Source organism: Pinus tabuliformis, chromosome Q, assembly GCF_031772625.1.
Source record: "Pinus tabuliformis cultivar Carrire ecotype Pingquan chromosome Q, CPIR1, whole genome shotgun sequence".
Taxonomy (NCBI): Eukaryota; Viridiplantae; Streptophyta; class Pinopsida; order Pinales; family Pinaceae; genus Pinus; species Pinus tabuliformis.
In genome coordinates this window covers 488,630,816-488,641,739 of record NC_142296.1, presented here as the reverse complement: position 1 = coordinate 488,641,739, position 10,924 = coordinate 488,630,816, and positions in this window count along the sequence as shown.

Genomic DNA, 10,924 nt, shown 5'->3' with positions numbered 1-10,924 from the left:
ATAGAACAAAAAGCGCGTATATGTATACACACACTCCCGCAAGAGGAAAAGCACGTATAGGTTGGAAAATCAAGGAATTTCAAGAGTAGAGAATACCAGGGGTCAATACCATGGTATTAGCCCACAATATTGAGCAGAGTAACAACTATTTGATCCCATCCAAGAATACCACAGGTCCTAAGTGGTTTTGGTCTGAGGTATTGAGAAAGGCCTAAAACTATATAAGGAGGAGAAGATCATAAGGCCAGGGTGTGCAAGTGAAAAGGGTTTCTAAGGAATACTTCTATCTGAAGTATATTTTATGTTTCAGGGGCTATGTTGGTGATTTGATCTGAAATATTTTGTGCACCTTGAATTCAATGTTGGATCAGGATCATGAGACCTGAAATGACTTATCATTGAATGATATGATATTGGTTGGGCCAAATCTAATTGTGTGCACCTATTTTATTCTTTGAATGTCATGATATGGGTTTGTCTGAAGTCCAGAATAGTAGCAAAGTTATGAGTTAATATTTGCAGATATGTACGCTGGTTCACTTTGGTGAAGTTGCATATACATGCCGGTTTGGCTCTTCCAAGTAGCGTATGCAAAATAAAAGTATGTTGTTCAGAGATGAATGATCTATTTGATCAGTACTGTTGTTTTACTATTGTTTGTCAATGAAGTCTTCTTAGATCTGAATGTAAAACGGAATGCATAATGAGTTTGATATCTGATTAATTGATTGTATAAGTGAGAAGGGTGATATATGCTACTACCTGTGTAAGGCTCTGTAAATTAATAGTAGATGTTCAGTTTATTGTTGGTTGGTACAGACTTGATTCATAAGTTTTATGTTTTAGTAGTTTTGAAGGTATATGCAAGTTTGATTAAAGGAAGTAGTGTATACACGCAGGTTGGGCTCAGTAAAGTGGTGTATAAATTTTGATGCATGATTTTTGAGGTTGCAACTGGTTCGAAATGATGATGCGGGTTTCTAGATTCAGCACAGTGTTCTGGTGATAGTGATCTGATTGTTCAGACTATCTGATTGTTGGTTGATGCAGTTTGAGTTTCAAAGTTTCTGATGGGTCCAGTATGAAAATTTGATGAAACGAGGCCTTCATGTGTATTGTTGTGTACCAGGAGCATCCAGTCTGAAAATTTATGAAACGTGGTCCCTAGATAAAGAGAGAAGGTTGTATCCTTCTGTAGGTCGGTGCCTACGTACTAGTAAACACATTGGATAGTACAATAGCTAGGGGGTTGTAGCCCCCTTCCAGTAGAAGCTGGAAAACGAGAGAAGGTTGTAGCCTTCTATAGGTGGATGCCTACGTACTGGTATGAGTCTGCACCAGTACAAGATTGTAAACAGATTTTCTTATTATTAAAAGAAGGCAGAGACGACAACAGCAGGTGGTTTTCACCCACATTGGATTTCCACCTTAAATCTTGGTGTTCATGTGTGTTGCTTATGTGTGATGGTTTATTCTATTTTTACTGCATTGTTTAATAAGTTACTGATGCACTGGTTATAGATTAATACATGATAAATTAACTAAATCACAAGTTCTATGGGTGTACGTTGGTTTCACTAATCACAGTAGCGTGCACGCGCTAGTTCACTTCACAAACGTAGCATATATAAATCTATTTGGGAAATGAACAATTATTGATCTGATAATACTGATTCCCCCCCCCCCCCCCCAGTATTATTTCCAACAATTGGTATCAGAGCAGGTCCTTCAGAAGAAGCTTGATTGCTTGAAGGAATATATTTCAAGATGAATAATCACGAAGGCATGGGATCCATCAAACCACCAATCTTCAATGGGAGAAACTTAGTATATTGGAAAATAAGAACCAGAGCCTATCTACAATCACTTGGAGCCGATGTTTGGGAAATTGTGGAAGGAGGATATCAATTTCCAACAGCAATTCCTACAGACTCTACAGGTAAGAAGTTATATGAAACCAATGCCAAAGTTGTCAATACGTTATTGGGAAGTCTGTCAGAATCAGAATTTGTCAAAGTCATGCAGCTCAAGACAGCCAAAGAGATATGGGACAAAATCATTCAGAGCTACGAAGGAGACTCTCAGGTAAAACATGTTAAGCTTCAAACTCTCAGAATTCAGTATGAAACTCTTAAGATGCATAGTGATGAGAGTGTTGCTAGTTACTTTTTAAGTATAGATGATATTTGTATGAAGAATCTGGGTGAATAAATAAAGGAAGTTACTTTAGTTGAGAAAATTTTGAGATATTTGTCTTCGAAATTTGAGTCAAAAGTGTCTGCCATAGAAGAAAAACAGGATCTTCAAACTATTACTATGACTCAACTCCATGGAATCCTAATTTCCTTTGAAATGAGAAGAGGTCCATTAGATATGAGAGAAGTCGCTTTTAGAGTGTCAGCAAATGGAAAAGAAAAGGAAGAGCATAATGAATCAGAACACATTTCAGAAGAAGAAGATGAGGTAAATTTTGTCAAGAAGCTTCAACGAGGTTCTGGAAGATTCAGAGGTAAGCTACCTTTCAAATGCTTTGCTTGTGGTAGAGTCGGCCATTATGCTGCCAAATGTCCTCATAAAAATAAATATGAAAAAGGAAAGGAATATGCAAAAGGAAAGAGAAAACAAGTTGTGAATAGAAGGAGTTACTATACGCATGAAGATAGTGATGACGCTGAAAGTGACCAAGATTATAGACTATTCATGGCTTATGACAATGATGATTTCTTAGATGACTTAGAAGAAAAATACTTTCTTGAAGAAATTACTAAACTCAAAATCTATATAGAAGAAAAGAATATGATCATCGATATGTTGACTCACCAACTCGCTGAAAGAGAAACACAATGAAAATCTAGAATGTGAAATTGTGAGTCTAAAAAAATAACTTGAGAAGACAAAATCTCTTAATCTTAGATTTACTAAAGGATCTGAAACTTTAAATGAAATCATTAAAGTTCAGTGTTCTCTTATGATAAAGATAAGTATTGGATATACTGAAGAATCATCTCAATCACAGAAGCCGTCAGCATCCACCAGAAGCTATCTTGATGCAAAAAGACCAGTGAACAGTATGTCAATCATCAGCAAAGGCCTAAAATTACACATCAGGTAAATCATACCCAAATTACTCCAAGGATGAATACAGTAGAAGCTTCAACCAACAGGGAAACAATGCCAAAAGATTCTATGATCGCAGAAACTTCTTTAATGGGCAATGTTTTTCATGTCATAACTTTGGGCATAAGGTTGCTCAATGTGTTGCTTACAAAACCATCATGACTAGAGAAGCACGAAATCAAAAGAGTGTAACAGGAATCAAGAAAAGTTCCTATAATAACTTTTCTCCTCTTGAAAATGAAGTAGAATGTTCGATTTGTAACAACTTTGGTCATGAAGAATCTGAATGCAGGAGCAAATTTCGGCCATCACTTCAAAAGGAGAAAACATTATTAAATACCAAGATATGGAGAAAGAAGGAATCTCAATTAGAAAGATGTGGCATAGCTATGTATGCAAAAGGACAAGAAAATCAATGGTACATTGACAGCAGATGCTCCAAATGCATGACAGGTGATAAAGAGAAACATCATTCATATAATGATTTAGAAAAGGAAAAGAATGTCTCATTTGCAAATGACACTCCAGCTGTCATTAAAGGTAAAGGTTTTCTCTTCTTGAAAGAAAAGGTTAAATCTGGAAATGTCATGTATGTAGATGGTTTAAAGCATAACTTGTTGAGTGTCAGTCAAATGAGTGATCAAGGAAATGAAGTTGTGTTTTGATCAAACGGTTGTGTGGCTCGTGAGCTTGATACAGGAAATACTGTGATCAAAAGAACAAGAACTCCAAACAACTTATACATACTCAAAGGAGGACAACAACAATGCTATCTAAGAAAAACCGATGAAAACTGGCTATGGCATAGAAGATTGGATATCTAAGCTTTTCTCAAATAAGAAAAGCATGCAGGCTCAAGGCAGTTCGTGATATTTCAGATATCAGCATCCCAGAAAATATCATATGCAAACCATGTCAAGTCAGTAAGAAAACCAGAGTTTACTTCAATGAAAAAGAAGGATCAGCAAATAAGCCTCTTGAACTCATCCATACGGATTTATGTGGACCAACCAGGAAAAAGTCACCTCATGGAGAAGAATACTTTATTTTATTTATTGATAATTTTTCTAGGATGTGTTGGATAGGTCTACTAAAGCATAAAGATGAAGAATTTGAAAATTTTAAAGCCTTCAAAGATTTAGTTGAAAATGAATCAGATCGAAAAATAAAATGTCTCATATATGATCGAGGGGGAGAATTCATATCAGATGGATTCTTTGACTTTTGTGAACAACATGGAATAAAGAGGCAATTCTCCATCGCAAGAACTCCTTAGCAAAATGGCAAGGTGGAAAGAATGAACATAACAGTTCAGCAAATGGCTCGAGCAATGCTTGATGAATCTAGAACTCCTACAACCTTCTGGGGTGAAGCTGCATTTGCTACCGTGACCATTCTCAACAAAGCAAATGTTCAGATAAATAGCAATCAAACTCCATATGAACTTTGATATGGTAAGCATCTTACTATAAAACACTTTAGAGTGTTTGGAAGCAAGTGTTTCATCAAAAGGACAGATGAAAAACTTGGTAAGTTCGAACCTAGAGCAAATGAAGGAATTCTTCTTGGTTATTCATCCAGAAGTAAAGGATACAAATGTTATAATAAAATACTTCTGAAAATTGTTGAGAGTATTGATGTTGCAATTGATGAAGCATGCAAAAATCTAGAACAAATGAAATCAACAGAGGAATATGACAGTGAGGAAGTTGGGGAATGATTTCCCACATCAAAACAAAATGATATAGAAGAAGAAACCAATGAAGCACCAAAAGAAGATACAACAGACAGGGAAAAGACTCCATCCAGGTCTGTTTAGAAGAATCATCCAGAATCTCAAATTCTAGGAGAAAAGGGGGCTGGAGTACAAACAAGAAGAACTCTTACAAGGACCTCAAGATATCTAGCATTACTATCCTCCACCAAATCTCAGAATGTAAATGAAGCTTGCAAAGATGAATGTTGGGTCAAGGCCATGGATGAAGAACTTGACCAAATTGAAAAGAATGATACTTGGGAGTTAGTTCCTAGACCTCGTGATAAAAATGTTATAGCAACAAAATGGACATTTAAGAACACGCTGAATGAAAATGGAGAAGTTATTAGAAACAAGGCCATACTTGTTTGTAAAGGGTATGCTCAACAAGAAGGTATAGATTTTGAAGAAACTTTTGCACCTATTTCCAGACTTGAAGCCATAAGGATGTTTCTTACTCTTTCTAGTTTTCGAAAATTAAAAGTATATCAAATGGATGTAAAATCAACCTTCCTTAATGGATATTTAGAAGAAGAAGTTTATATTGAACAGCCAAAATGATCCATTCTTGGAAATGATGCAAAACTCATATGCAATCTTAAAAAGGCTCTCTATCGTCCGAAATAGGCTCCAAGGGCTTGGTATTACCGCCTTGACAAATATCTACAACAACAAGGTTTCACAAAAGGTTCTGCAAATAGAAATTTATACACAAAGGTTGAAAATGATAAACTACTAATTATTGTTGTTTATGTTGATGATATCATCTTTGGTAGCAATGAAGAATCCATGAGTTAGAATTTTGCTTCAGTAATGCAGCAAGAATTTGAAATGTCCTTACTTGGTGAACTTACTTATTTTCTTGGTCTACAAGTATAGCAAACAAAAGATGGTATCTTTCTTTCACAAACCAAATATCTAAAGCAGATCTTGGAGAAGTGCAGAATGGAAGATTCTAAACCAATATGTACTCCAATGGTAACAGGATGCAATCTCAGTTCTAATGATGAATCACCAGCAATAAACCAACCAACTTACAAATCTATGATTAGAAGTTTGCTTTATATAATAGGTACTAGACCTGATATCATGCATGCAGTAGGAATTGTTGGAAGGTTCCAAGCAAATCCAAAGGAATCACATCTCCAGACAGTTAAAACAATTTTCAAATATCTTCAAGGAACTCAAGACTTTGGACTATGGTATCCTAAAGATACAGACCTCACTCTTCATGCATATACAAATGCAGTTTGGGCAGGAAATGTTGATGATTGAAAGAGAACTAGTGGAGGTGCATTCTACATGGGTTCTCGGTTAGTATCATGGTTCAGCAAGAAACAAAGTTCTATTACCTTATCTACAGCTGAAGCAAAATATGTGGTTGTTGCATCTTTCTGCACACAACTACTTTGGATGAAGCAAACATTGCAAGACATACAGATCACATGTACTCCACCCATCGCAATTCTATGTGATAATACAAGTGCCATCAGTATTTCAAAAAATCTTGTCATGCACTCCAAGACCAAGCACATACCCATTAAGTACCATTTTCTACGAGAACAAGTGCTTGAACAAAAGGTTAAATTGGAGTATGTTCTCTCCAAAGAACAAGCTAATGATATATTCACTAAACTACTTCCCAGAGAAACATTTGAATATCTAGGACAAAAGCTGGGAGTAGTTGCTGCATCATCCTGTTGTTTCCAGTTTTCAGAGGAAGGTTATTATACGCAGGTTTCATGAAGCATAGTCGTGTATACACATGGGTTTCTATGACTAAAGGAGCGTATATGTTTTTCTTAAAAAAAAAATAGTGGATCAGACTCTGATATGGGTGCTCTATCTGATATTGATGATTACAGTGTGACGATATGCTTTGTTCATTGATTTTTATCTGACTGACAAAGATTCCTTGATGAATGACTTGTCAACAATGCACAGGTAGCACAAGTTCAGGGGGAGCATTAGCCTTCACTCACATTCAGCATTGTTGACATCATGGTTTCTGAGTTCAACCATGGCCTCAGATACTAATATAATTTGTTTCATAAGTCATGTAAAAAGCTAGGGTGTGATATGACTTCTGTCATGGTCTATATTTCAATGAGTCCTATTGGATAGATGATGTAATTTGTATCCCCACTTTGCATGGGATGGATGATGTAATAATTGTTGTATTTTTGTGATGTATAAACAATTGTTATATCCCCACTTGGTTGGGTGGATGAGTCAAATATGGCATATCCTCACTTGTTCGGGTGATTGATGTATGTATGAGTCATTGGTAATAGGGAGGTCATACTCACTTAGTTGAGTTATAGATTCATGTTATGCTTTTGAATCATATCTCTGTAGACTCGGCATGTACTCAGGGGGATCATGGACAGCATAATGTATATCAAAGGGAGAGAGTAACTTGGTCTACCCTTTGCCCTTGGTGTAAAAGGGGGAGAGTATTTTGGTGTTGCTTGTTATCTCTAACAATTTGTACAGCTTGCAGTAATCAACACTAGCATGGTTTCCATCAAGTCCAAAGGGGGAGATTGTTGGCATTATGATACAAGTGTTTTCCTTGATGGAAACTCACTCACAAGTCAATTTAGTTTTGATGAAAGGCAACCCACAGTGTAACAAATCCATTCAGATGTAACACGGCATTGGTACAGAAGAACAAGAATATGGGACTAAAATCTACTAATCAGAATGAAGAAGTTGAAGGTAAAGGATGATGAAAAGTAGTTTAAGATGTATACGTAGGTCCACTTAGTCAAAATAGCATATACACACATATCCACAGAAAAAAAAAGCGTGTATACGTATACACGCACTCCCGCAAGAGGAAAAGTGCGTATAGGTTGGAAAATCAAGGAATTTCAAGAGTAGAGAATACTAGGGATCAATACCATGGTATTAGCCCACAATATTGAGCGAAGTAATGACTATTTGATCCCATCCAAGAATACCATAGGTCCTAAGTGGTTTTGGTCTGAGGTATTGAGAAAGGCCTAAAACTATATAAGGAGGAGAAGATCATAAGGCCAGGGTGTGCAAGTGAAAAGGGTTTCTAAGGAATACTTCTATATGAAGTATATTTTATGTTGCAGGGGCTATGTTGGTGATTTGATCTGAAATATTTTGTGCACCTTGAATTCAATGTTGGATCAGGATCATGAGACCTGAAATGACTTATCATTGAATGATCTGATATTGGTTGGGCCAGATCTAATTGTGTACACATGTTTTATTCTTTAAATGTCATGATCTGGGTTTGTCTGAAGTCCGGAATAGCAGCGAAGTTATGAGTTAATATTTGCAGATATGTATGTTGGTTCACTTTGGTGAAGTTGCATATACACACCAGTTTGGCTCTTCCAAGTAGCGTATGCAAAAGAAAAGTATGTTGTTTAGAGATGACAGATTCAAAACTTTGTGTTGGTAAGCATATCAATGGCAGCAAGGTTGAGGGTGGGGGATAGGCTGAGTGGGGTTGAAAATTTCAACCCATGTAACGAGAGGTTTGTATTGGTGCTTCAAGAGATTGAGCTATAGGATATTGTTGAGAATGTAGTAGTTCCACCCATTGATCCAGTATAGTTGGCTAATTTTAACAAGAGGAGTATTAAGGCCAAGTGACTCCTTATAGATTTTATCGAAGACCACCTTATTCCCTATGTTTTGGGGAAGACTTATGCCTTTGAGATGTGGGTAGCCTTAATCAAACTTTTCCAGAGAACTAAAGAGAATAGAAAAATGGTCTTGCAGGAAAAGCTAAGGCAAACCAAGATCATCAAAACTGACTTTGTATCGTCATACCTCACTAATCAGGTGCTCAGAATTATACTCAAAATTAAAAGTGTCATAATATTTTCAAGCTCAAATTCAAATTGAAGAGCTCGTCATTCTGAATCCAACGGTTTGAACGACACTCAAATCCGAGTTAGTATGCAGAAGTTAGAGCAATTCAAAGTCCAAATTTGACTTTCCTACATGGCAGGATTAGGATGATGTGGCAAGGTCTTCATCGAATAAGGAGGCACCATGTGGTAGCCCATGATTGGCCCTCACATATTGTAAATACATATCGTGTCGATAAGTGGTTCAGGTTAAGAATCGGCCCCTAGGCAGAGCCAATTGCGATTTGTGATATCGTATATCGCAATCACAGGAAAGGATTGGCGAACAAATATCAGCCCCGGCACCGACAAGGTTGGGAGTTGCGATGCGGTGTGATCGCATATCACCATCGCAAAGGCAACAAGAATCAACCCTAGCAAGGGTTAGGTTGCGTTGCGATATCGGCACAAAACAGCAGAGTTCTACAGTTTATCACCGCCAGACATCGCCGATTGCGATTTGCGATAAGGATGACAGGATATGGCCCACGGTGTGGTGAAATTCTTTCCCTGTTAGCAGATTTTGGGCCTAATTTGTAGTTTTCTACTGGTTTTAGAGCATTTTGTGGAATGAATAGAGGAAGAATTAGGAGAATTCATAACTACTTTAGTTCTTATCCAAATTTGATGCAAAAATAGTCATTTATAGCAGTTTTGAGTATCCTAAACTCATTGAGACAAGTTTCAGAGGTATATGAGCATTGTAAACAGACTTTTGATGTAATTTTAGCTTAATAGAGAGGCCCAAGCCATTGGAAGCTGGACCAAGGAGACGTAGCCCAGGAGGGGTGAACTTCCTTACCATTTGCTTGTTGTGTGTTATATTATGATGTTCTTTTTTGTTACATTGTTGATGTTCAGCATATGTTTTTTATGTTAAACTGTTTATCACATTTACATAAGAAACTCTCATGGGAATCTATTAATTATGCAAAAGTTTTGAATCCTCAAGCACTTGAAAAAGCAAATGATAAACATCTTGGGTTTATTTCTGAATGGTGAATTAGCACAACATTATTAATCTGCTCCAATTCAGATCAAGTTAGTATCAGAGCACTAGTTTTTTCTTACTAGATTTGCTTTGTGAAAGAATGGTTTAATTGTTTGAAAGTATATGTCATGCTTACAAGGTTAAATCTCAAAAAAGGTGAAGGAAAGCTGGTTGAAAGCCCTGAAGTTGGGTCAAGTGGAAGAAGAGAAAGATTGCTAAAGTCTTCTACCCCAGTTCAGCCTCAAGTTGCAAAATTTTCAGCTAAAACTCTAGCACTAGTACAACCTCAAGTTGTAGTTGAGTCTTTAGAGACTATGCTTCATGAAGGAGAACCTATCATGACAGAATATGAAAAGACCTTCAGAAAGGATTTCTTTGATATGACAGAGATGGTTAAGCTCCTCTATGAAGAGAGGAACATCAAATTGAAAGGAGAAAGTTCCAAGCCTCCCAATGGAGAAGGCTCTTTAGGAGGAAGTAATAGAAAAGAAGATAAAGGAAAAGGAGGTAATGGGAATGGAGGCAAACCTCCACCATCTCCACCATCTTTTGCATCTTCTTCTTCAAAAGCATCTTCACACTCATCCACAAATACCACTGTTACTCATACTCATTATCATTCTTCAAAAAGGGTTGGTAAATCACTTTTTCTGAAGCTTGATGTTAAATTTTGAGTTACCTATGTACAATGGTGAAGTGAATGCAGAGAATTTGGATAACTGTATTGGTCTGTTGGAGGTGTATTGTAGAATTTATAACCTTCAAGAAGATGATATCAAAATTCAGTTGGATTCATTGAGAATGGAGGGTGAAGCACTTGTATGGTGGGAAGCAAGGACTCAAGATGAGATCAAAAAACATGGTAAGACCTCTATTTCTTTGTCTAATTTAATCGTTGCTATAAAAAGACTATTCTACCCTTTAGCTCATATGCAGAAAGCCATTATGAATTAGAAAAATTTCAGACAGTTGAAAGGTCAAAATGTGCAAGAGTATACTCAAGAGTTTAGGAAAAGAGTTCTTATGCTAAGAGTAGACATACAGTCACAAGCTACCTTGCTAAAATACATAGGAGGATTGAATAGCAATATTCGACATACCATTCTTATGTTAAGTCCCACAAATCTTGATGAGTTTTGTGTTCAAGCTACACACCTCGAAGAA